Source organism: Camellia sinensis, chromosome 3 (assembly GCF_055761805.1).
Source record: "Camellia sinensis isolate YWXY chromosome 3, ASM5576180v1, whole genome shotgun sequence".
Taxonomy (NCBI): Eukaryota; Viridiplantae; Streptophyta; class Magnoliopsida; order Ericales; family Theaceae; genus Camellia; species Camellia sinensis.
In genome coordinates this window covers 32,511,807-32,521,934 of record NC_138963.1, presented here as the reverse complement: position 1 = coordinate 32,521,934, position 10,128 = coordinate 32,511,807, and positions in this window count along the sequence as shown.

Genomic DNA, 10,128 nt, shown 5'->3' with positions numbered 1-10,128 from the left:
TAAATTTCAAGATGGAATGTGAGTTTTTGGTAAAACCTTGGGCCATGATTTTATGAAATGATCTTAAATTCTTCATGTGTTTGCAAGTTTGCTATGTTATCTCAAGTTTTGGGGCCCAAGAGATGTGTTTTGGATGGTTGAATTCGAGTTTTGAGCTTGGTGATCAAATTTGGAAATTCTAGAATTTGCATCCACGCTCGAGCGTGGGAGTTCACGCTCGAGCGACAACTCTGAGTGCGTGCACTCCGCTCGAGCGACCAAAAGTCCGCTCGAGCGTGAATTGCAAGCTCCCAAAAGTTTCATGTCGTTTACTGATCGCTCGAGCGAAGGAATGTGCGCTCGAGCGACCATTCTCATTTTGCATGTCCGCTCGAGCGTGGAAGTTGTAGCTCGAGTGTAGATTGAGACCAGCTAGTACTTTTTTCCAAGTTTGCAGATCGCTCGAGCGAAGGAAGTCTCGCTCGAGCAACCCCTCTCATTTTGCATGTTCGCTCGAGCGAGGACCTTATTTTTAGAAATTTTCCTAAGAGTTTCAACTCATGTTTTGGCATCCTCATTGCATCTTAGGCATTCTTAAGACCTAATTAAGCTTTGATAATGAGGTTATGGATTAGAAACACACTAAGAAAAGAATGTACTAAGTTCCGAGACTGCAAGTGTGTGTGTGTTTTAATTAATGTGCTAGGTATGAACAAGAACCAACGTAATGAAATTTAAGCTGTGTTGGCCATGTGAACGGGTAATAATGAGATATGTTGTGTTATGTACTTTTGTGATTGTAGGTCAACGTCTGAAGATTGATTAACCGTTTACGAGAACCGCTGTGAGTAACGTTATCGTAAAGATATGTTTATATGAAATTATGTTCCAAATGACATGTGATAAGCTATGATTTCTGTTATGATATTTGTTTTACGTGAATGAACATCCCAAGTTTGAAATCTATTATGGCATCCATAGATAGTCCCAAGTCATGGGGGACGGCATGAAGATGCGGGTCCATGACATACAAGTTTACGAGATCTCGTTAGCCACTTCATTGTGGTGATATGTGTTTAATCGGTATCTAGAACCGGTTACTCTAGTCGGAAGACGTTCTGTGATGTGTTCTATGGGATGTGCCATTATTATGTTCTGATATGAGAATGATTATGCTATGATCCGTTTTCTGTTTATGATATGTTCAGATTTCGTTCACTAACCCCTTTACCTTAATGTTATTTACTGGGCTTTAGCTCATTGTTTGTATATATATGTATATAGGTAAGCATTCTGGAGTTCAAGCCCGAAAGCTTTTGTCTGGATCTGTGATCCGTTGTCAGCCAACCGTTGTGCCTTACGTGGAGGTTCCTGAAGTGTCCTGTGTTCAAGTTCTGTTGGTTTTATGTATATGTATGACTTGATTTAATTCTGTTGGCTGTACTTAAAATACTGTAATGTGTGTGGGTATAATGTATGGTTGACTTTTGGTTATTGTATAGAAAGTTTTTAAATATTCTGTTTCACATAAGTCAGCACAGCTCATTGGGCAACTATATTTATGTAATTACTTCCGCTAGCCCCTTATTATATGCTTATTTGTTCAGAGGCCTTCGGTAATCCAAGGATTACTGGCTGGTTACGATGCTAAACCTATAGGGGCGGGTTTGGGTCGTGACAAATAGAAACGTTGGGATGTCAAGATTCAAAGCGAGTTTCGTAGTCCATGGAAGTGCATTGCTAGTGACAATGCAACTTGCACATGGTTCCAATGTCACGATAAGTTTTTTTAGCAGTTTTTGGAACATAAAAGTGGCCACGGAGAATTGCTTGAGCAATTCCGGGGAAGTGAGGGTGTCGAGGTTTTCGCATCCTTCAAGTAATCTGGCTTCTTGGCATGGAAACCGGGTCATGATGAGTTGGATTTTGAGGTTTGAGTTTGCACTGCTGCGATTGATCGTTGCTTGGAACCGAGAGGCATTAAGGGGGGTGGTGATAATGGAGATAGTTACACCATGGTGTGCAAGTAGTTTGGCAAACTCCAACATGGGGATGAGATGGCTTTGGGACAATATGTTAGAAATGGGTTTTGAAAGTTTTGGAAAAACAGAATTTTTCCTCAACTTTGGTCTAATTTTTAGGTGGAACTCATGCGCCAAAGTTGGCGGGTCAAAGTGGTAACGTGTTCTATGCCACGTTATAATTTGCGTAGTATATTTGGTTGCTCAAAACCATTATCGGGTGAATGAAAAATTGAAGTCAAAGTGAGCTCTATGGAAATGAAGTTTTTGGTGAAAATTCGTTAAGATTTGGTTTAAGGCTTGTCCCACATTGGTTTGATGGGCAAATTTATGTAGGTTTATAAGGCATGGGTTTGTGACTTATGGAGGGCCCCAAGGAGCACCCCAAGTTTATAGAATGGAGAGGTTATAGGCAAATTGGGCTAGACCTATTGGACCCAAAAATAAACACACATCGCCGCCCTTCATCTAGTCAGTCGGGCGAGCTGGCCTGGGCTTGGGTGCGTGGTGTGAGGTGTGAGGTTAGGCACCCCAAGTTTGTAGAAGAGAGAGGTTATAAGCAAATTGGGTTAGACCTATTGGATCCAAAAATAAACACACGCCGTCGCCCTCCGTCTAGTCGGTCAAGCAAGCTGTCCTGGGCTTGGGTGCGTGGTGTGAGGTTGGGTTGGGTTTGTTCAGCCCAATACTAATTCTTTTTGGGCAAAAAACATTTGAATTTATTTTTTTTATTTTTGAAAAATAAATTCTGACCGTTTGAATTTAACTTCAATTTTTGCACCTCTTCAGAATTTCTACACAGGCTCCATATCTATCCAAACAGATCCGAATCTATTCAAAATTCAAAACTCAAATAGATTCAAACCAAATAGTTTCTTATCTGTCCGAACAGGTATTATATCTGTTCAAACAGGTTTTGCACCTGTTTAATTCAAATTGAACAGCCACTTTCCCATCTATAAATAAGCAGTCCCTCAATTGATTTTAATACAAAATTTTCGTCCAAAAATTCTGCAATTACTCTCTGCATTTTGCTGCATTATTTTCCTTGTGAGAAAGAGTGTCAACACTTAGTGTGTTCGTTGTGTGAATAGTGTGTAGTGCTGCTACTATCCACTGTTGATCATTTTATCTTGGGAGATAGACGTCCACAATTTGAAAGCACTGTGGAGAAGACGAACCGTCTTAAGGACACCGTGTTAAATACTGGACTTGATCAAAACTTTGTTCGAGAAATTAATAAAGTAAGTTGTTAATTTATTTTCTATTTTATTATTTATTTATATCAGATTTTGATTTTGTTTTTGGAAGAAAATAAAAATCTGTTTTTATTTATTTATTTTTATTTACTGGTTTGGTTTTTGTAATCAAACAATCTCTCTTCTTTCTTTTATTTCTTTTGTATTCCGTTTGTTGTTAAGTACATAAACATATATATGTATATATATATATATATATATATTTTAAATACAGTGAATATTGTCCAACACATTAGAGGAATTAGAATGAAATGGACGTCTTGGATTTGTGAAGCTATTGAAAAAGAAAATTGAAAAACTAGGAGTGGAATGGAGAGGGTGAGAGAGTTTGGTGTCTATGCTTTGAGTTTGGAGGTTGTGTTTTGCTGTAAAATGGAACTCTGGTTGACAAGATATATGTATGTGTGTGTGTGTGTGTGAGATGGAAAATTAGATGTATGAGAGCTCATGATGGAACAAGGGAGGTGTGTAATGGATAGTAGTCTCCCCAAAAACCTCATTCCTGGCAAAAATGGCATTTTTGAGTCAATGGTCCTAAGAGTTTATGTCGCCTCTTAAGAGTTGTGTTTTTTTTTAGTTATTTCAAGGAGAGGACTATGATTTTCTATCATGATCACCCTTGAGGTGAGTAATTTAAGCCTATAACAATGCAAGTCCAAAACACTATCATTCTTACAATTATATTACAAGAAAATTTTTGCAGACAATTCTATTCTAGATGAGATAATATTGTAATAAATAATAGTTTTAAGGGCCAAACATTTTTATTCTTAGAAGTGAAAATTTTGTTACAAAAAACATTTGGGTACCAATTCTTATCGCCAGAATGATAGTCACTAAAAGGTAGTCCTAAAAAGTTTTTTAAAAAAAATTAGCTACAAATTTTTGGAAATGTCACTAATAAATGTATTTTTAAAGACATAAAGTTTTGATTATTTTTTGACACAAAAGTTTTGATTCCAAAATGATAGTAACTGATTATTAAATGTCCAATTTTGTCACTAAAATATAATAATGACATTGTTAATAACAAAACTATTGTCTCAAAAAATTAATTTTGTCCCTTAATATTTATCTTTAAAATATTAATTTGTTGCAGTGGGAGGTTGGATTTTGCGGTAAACTTGCTTCAGTTATGTTCTGTAGTGTGATTTTCCTGGATTTGAAAAAAAATAGTAAATAAACAAAAATTGATAACAAGGCCAAGAATATAATTTTAGCAAATGAGGTCGTCATCATTGTTTTTGGACAAATTTCATTAAGGAAAATGTTTGAGATCTTCATAAATCTTTTATAATTCAACTCATAATGATACAATCTGAAAAGTGTCAGTTTTTTATTAGTTAAACAGTCAATAATATGAGACTTATCACACCATTATAGATATATTTATAAATACAAAATGTGAATCTGTAACATTGTTGCTTCATTATTTGACGCATTTCCTAAACTTTACAATATCCAAATTCGAGCTCAACCCAAATTTGTTATTTTTGATGATGATGATAATGATTTATAATATTATAAGTCCAGTTTTAGAGGCAGAACATTCATCAACAAAATAATATTTAGAAAATTTTATTTTTCCTCCTAAATTATTTATCCAAAAATTAATTATATTACTATTTTTTTTTAAAGCTAAACTATTTGAATTTAAATTAATTTGACTACTACGGTCTACAATCAGACAAAATCCATTAACTTGACACCTGAAGGACTTATTTGGAAGAAAAGTGAAGTATTTCTAGCTTATATACAATAACCCTACACATGAGAGATAACTACAAGTGTGGGTTATATTAAGATTCTTTTTCTTGTTTTGTTTTTTTGATGGCTAGGTGTCCGGGTAAGTTTACACGCACCTCGACTAATTTTGAGATTCACACAAAGTGCTCTCTCTACGTAGATCGAACAAATCTCAAGTAGAACTTACAGACATAATCCCAAGAAGAGAATTACTTCTAATGAGAGTTGAACCTGAAATCTAGAAAGAATACACTCCTAGACTCCAAGTTGTACCCATTGAGCCAATCCCATGGGGTAAGTTATATTAAGATTCTTCATTAGGATTTCAAATCCAAATTAGGATTTTAGAATCACTCTTGCAATATTGAAGTCATGACCACATTGCAATAAAATTGAAAATTTGGAGATTGAATTATTCAAATTGAAACTACAGGTACTAAAGTGACATTTTGCTTAAATTACATGGACTAATGTTGTAATTTACCTTATATATGTATGTATGTATGTATTTTATTTTATTTTATTTTCTCCCTAAACACACAGTGATTGAAAATGACAAAAAGTTGGCATTTTTTATCAAGTGGTCCTATGAGTTTATGTTGCCTTTGGCACCAAGAGTTCTGTGGTTTTCAGTTATTTAGGGATGAGGGGGATTTTGCAAACCTGCTTCAATTTTGTAGTGTGATTGTCCCAAGAGTTCTTTTGGAGCAATTGGATTATCAAAAAGTTTATTAAAAAAAATAAAAAAATAAAAATAAAAAGTATTTTGGCCAAAGACCCCTCACCTGGAAATTATAATATGAACAGGCTGGGGTATATAATTCATTAACAAAAGTATCCTTTTTTATTTGTTAAATATTAAAATTTTATAACTTTTGATTTACATACCAATTTTGAATAAAATTTATATTTTTAAAATGCTTTTGTCAAGATGAATAAAATAAGATTCATGTTGAATGTTAAATTTTTTTTTTTTTTTTTTTTAAAAAAAAAACACATGCACACACAATAAAATTTTACTATATATTTTACTTTGTCCATGCACACCATAGTAAAATTTTACTTAGATGATTTTAACATTTAAATAGTTAAATTTCCATAACTACCACCATCTCAAACCACCATACCTACTATCACTATTACAATCACCAATGAAAATATTAACTAAAAAATTATCAAAATAATATTACTTACAGAATAAAATTTTACTGTTTTGTTTTTACAACTTCAAGTATTTGAAAATCACCAACCAACTTCTTATGTTCCTTGAACTTTATTTTATTTTTTCTTCATGCACAATGCATTTTTTCCATTGTAGAGTTGTGTACTATCTGAAATTGAAATTGAAATTGAAAATATTATTATCTTTAAAATATCACAGTGTTATCTTATCTAGTTCCACTGGCTATGGACGGAGTCAGAATTTAATTCATTAGGGGCCAAATCCTTGCGTATAAAGACTTGGACAAATAAGAAATAACAACTATAATTTTAGACTTTAATTTAAAATTCATTAAAATATATCATCTATTCACTATAAACAAAGATTAAGGACAAAACAAAAGGAGCACCTTTTTAAATACATATGTATATATATAGTCATCTGTTAAAGAGGTACTTAGAGTTCATTTTTTTTGTATCATGGAATTCATTTCTTATTGAAAACATACTAAATTTTTTAGCAATTAGTTTTTCTATAAGTAAGATAAATAAATAAAAATTTACAAGAAAATCATTATGTAATATACCCATCTTAGGATCCAATGCAAGAGCGAGTCACTAAAATTGAGTGCTGAGTTTGTCGTTTTAGTTTTTTAGCTGAACATCTATTATAGCAGTAAAAAGGATTGGACTCTGCTCGAGTGTATAATCTGAATTTGATGTCTTGCTCAGATATATTCGATTTCAAAAATGTTTAAGACCCCCTTTCCCTCCTACCCCCTTTGACCCCCTTTCCCTCCCATTGGTCAGTTTTTCTTTTCTATTTTTTTTCTTTTCCTTCTCCTCCAATCACCACTCGCCACGTGTGTGTGGGGTGGTGATTGGAGGGGGTCTCTATCAATGCTCATTGGATTTATCATAGATTATGTTTTGATAATTTAAATTATTTATTTTGTATGATCTTTCCCATATATCATTCACAAAAAAATTAGGTTGATTGCATATTCTTAACCTATTTAATTTATTATGTTTGTCACAAAAAAAAAAAAAATTATGATCTATTTGTAAAAATACACTAGTCGTACATTTCTTTAAACCAAACATGATAAATTGAATTTTAGGCTCCAATTATTGGATCAACCTTTTTTTCTTGTGTGTACGTGTGAATGATATATATAAAAGGCCTAACAAAATAAAAAATTTAGATTATCTAAATGAAACTTGTAATGAATATCGCGGGCTTAGACATTACCTTCCAATTCATTTTATAGACTTAAAAAGGAACCAAGTTCCATAAAAATTATTAATCCGAGAATGGAGAGAAGTACAAAAATAAATAGTCTTTTTGTTCTAACCATTATTCTCTGTTTGGTTATTGGAATGAAATGATAATATATATGCTCACATTTTATTAAAAATTATTTAAAAAATATATTACAAAAATGGAAATTCTTGCATTCCCATTAGAGTTGGTGAGATCTCAACCCGCACAAAAAATTATTAGGTACTTCTAGAATATCACACATTCATATCATCATTTACTATATCTCTTCATATTTTTCAATCACCCAATATAAAATTATAATACCTGATCTTCTTTATCAATCATAATACTATATAGCATCATGTAACCGTGCTTCAGGAATATTCAATAGTCTGTCACTTTCATGACTCATTACGTTTTTAACATTACTATTCTAGTTTAAAAGTTAGATTTATTTTTGAAACTCAATTATTAAATCTAAAATGTAAAAGAATTTTAGTAAAATGAATAAAATCATCTCGAAGGCTTGTTAAATCTTCACTATTCAGATGGATAATACGTCAGCTTTCAAAAGGCATGGGGAACAGATTGGCGTGGAAGGCAATTTCATCAGATATGTCAAGAAGTTAAAAATGATGATTTCGATTTTGACATGTGGTGGTTTGCCTAATGCAATCAAGAGTATCTTGACATTTTTAAAGTTATGGAGTATTGAAAACCTTTCAGCAACTCAAGGTGGGTGGCATTGTGGTTTAGGGTTTAAGTCTTATGGTCATGAGTTTAATTTTTTTTCCTTTGGGCCAATTTTTTGGGCGAATCACAGTTGGTTAGAACGTTGGACCTCAAGTTGTCTAATCAGCACTTGGTGTGGGTTCAATACTCCCCCGCCGTGCGAGTCCTGTCTTAAGCGGAGCTTGTCTTGAGAGGTCGAGACAAGTTCTCAGGTTATAGTCTCCTTACTCAGAACGGCTAACAGGACACCCTGGTGATCTCTGCAAGGAGCGCTGCCTTCACTACGCCAAAACAGGGCATTAACGGTAGTTTTTTTAACGGCGGTTTTGTTACCGCCGTTTAAAGATACTATTAACGGCGGTAATGAAACCGCCGTTAATACCGCCGTTAATGTATCTTTAACGGCGGTTTTCGTTACCGCCGTTAACAAAACCGCCGGTAATGACCCTTTAATGACGGTAATGAAACCGCCGTTAAAAAACCGCCGCTAAAGTCATGACCATCTAATGGTGAGTGGTGACCACGCGCGGCTAGGGTTGAATATGACCATCTATAATAAAGTAAAAGTAATGTTTAAATATTTATTTAGGAAATATATTTCATGAAGAGTGGCTGTGGTGGAGTGGTTGGTGTGGGTGGATGAGAGGTTGAGGGTCCAAGCTTGGACCTGTGGGAGGGTAAGGACGATTTTCCTATAACAAAAAAAAAAAAAAGAAAAAAAAAGAAAACCTTTTAGCTTTAATTTTAAATTTTAATAGGTAGTTGAGATTGGTTGGGTGAGGTTGATTTTTCTGTATTATTATTATTATTATTATTATTATTATTATTATTATTATTATTATTAAATAATATTATATAAATAAAAATTATATATATAATAAAAATTATCAAAATAATGTGATTGTATTGTAAGTCTATTATAAATGTCAAATTATGTATATAAATTTTATGTAAAAATAAGTTTTATCTCAATGATTTAATACTAAGTTGGAGATTTGGAGAAAAACGCTTGAATATAAAAGATTTATGATAAGCAGAACTAAGACAGAATATGTGGAGTGTAATTTTAGTAACAGTCACAATGAAAGTAAAGGAGAAGTGAAGATTGAGAATCAAGAACTACCAAAGAGTGAATATTTTCGTTATTTAGGATCGATAATCACAACGACTGAGAATATTAGAATGGATGTGATCCACAGAATTAATGCAGGGTGGCTTAAGTGGAGGAGTGCATCTGGAGTACTGCGATAAACGAGTACCTATTAGACTAAAAAGAAAGTTCTATAGAACGGTTATTAGACCAGCGATATTGTATAAGACAGAATATTGGGGAGTTAAGAAACAACATGTAGAGAAAATGAGTGTTGCTGAGATGAGGATGTTAAGGTGAATGTGTGGCAATATTAGAAAATATAAAGTTAGGAATGAGTATATTTGAGAATAGGTAGGAGTAGTACAATAGAAGATAAGTTGAAAGAGAATAAATTGAGATGGTTTTATCACATACAATGGAGACCAACAGATACAGTAATGAAGAGATGTGATACAGTGACGATAAATGGTTGTTTTAGAGGAAGGGATAAACCTGAATTGACGTGGACTAAGTTAAATAAATAGATTTATGAATCTCCTTAATTTGACTAACAAAATGACCTGGGATACAATCAAGTGAAAAAAAAGATTTTATATAACCAATCCTCTTTGATGAGATTTAAGGTTTGATTAAATTTGATTTGGTTTGATTTGAATTTTATCTCAATTTGTTGTTGGGTGCCCCCATAGTCCTCAAACAGTGTTTGGGCAACGTACACCTCAAGGTTCCACAGTCCTTCACACAGACTCACATGCCTAAACATGTCCTGCTTGTGTAAGCTCTTCCATCAGCTGCATATAGTTACAATTATTGCCGAGGAAAAAGGGCTTCTACCTAATCTTCTAAACTCAACATTAAAAAAAAAAAAAAAAA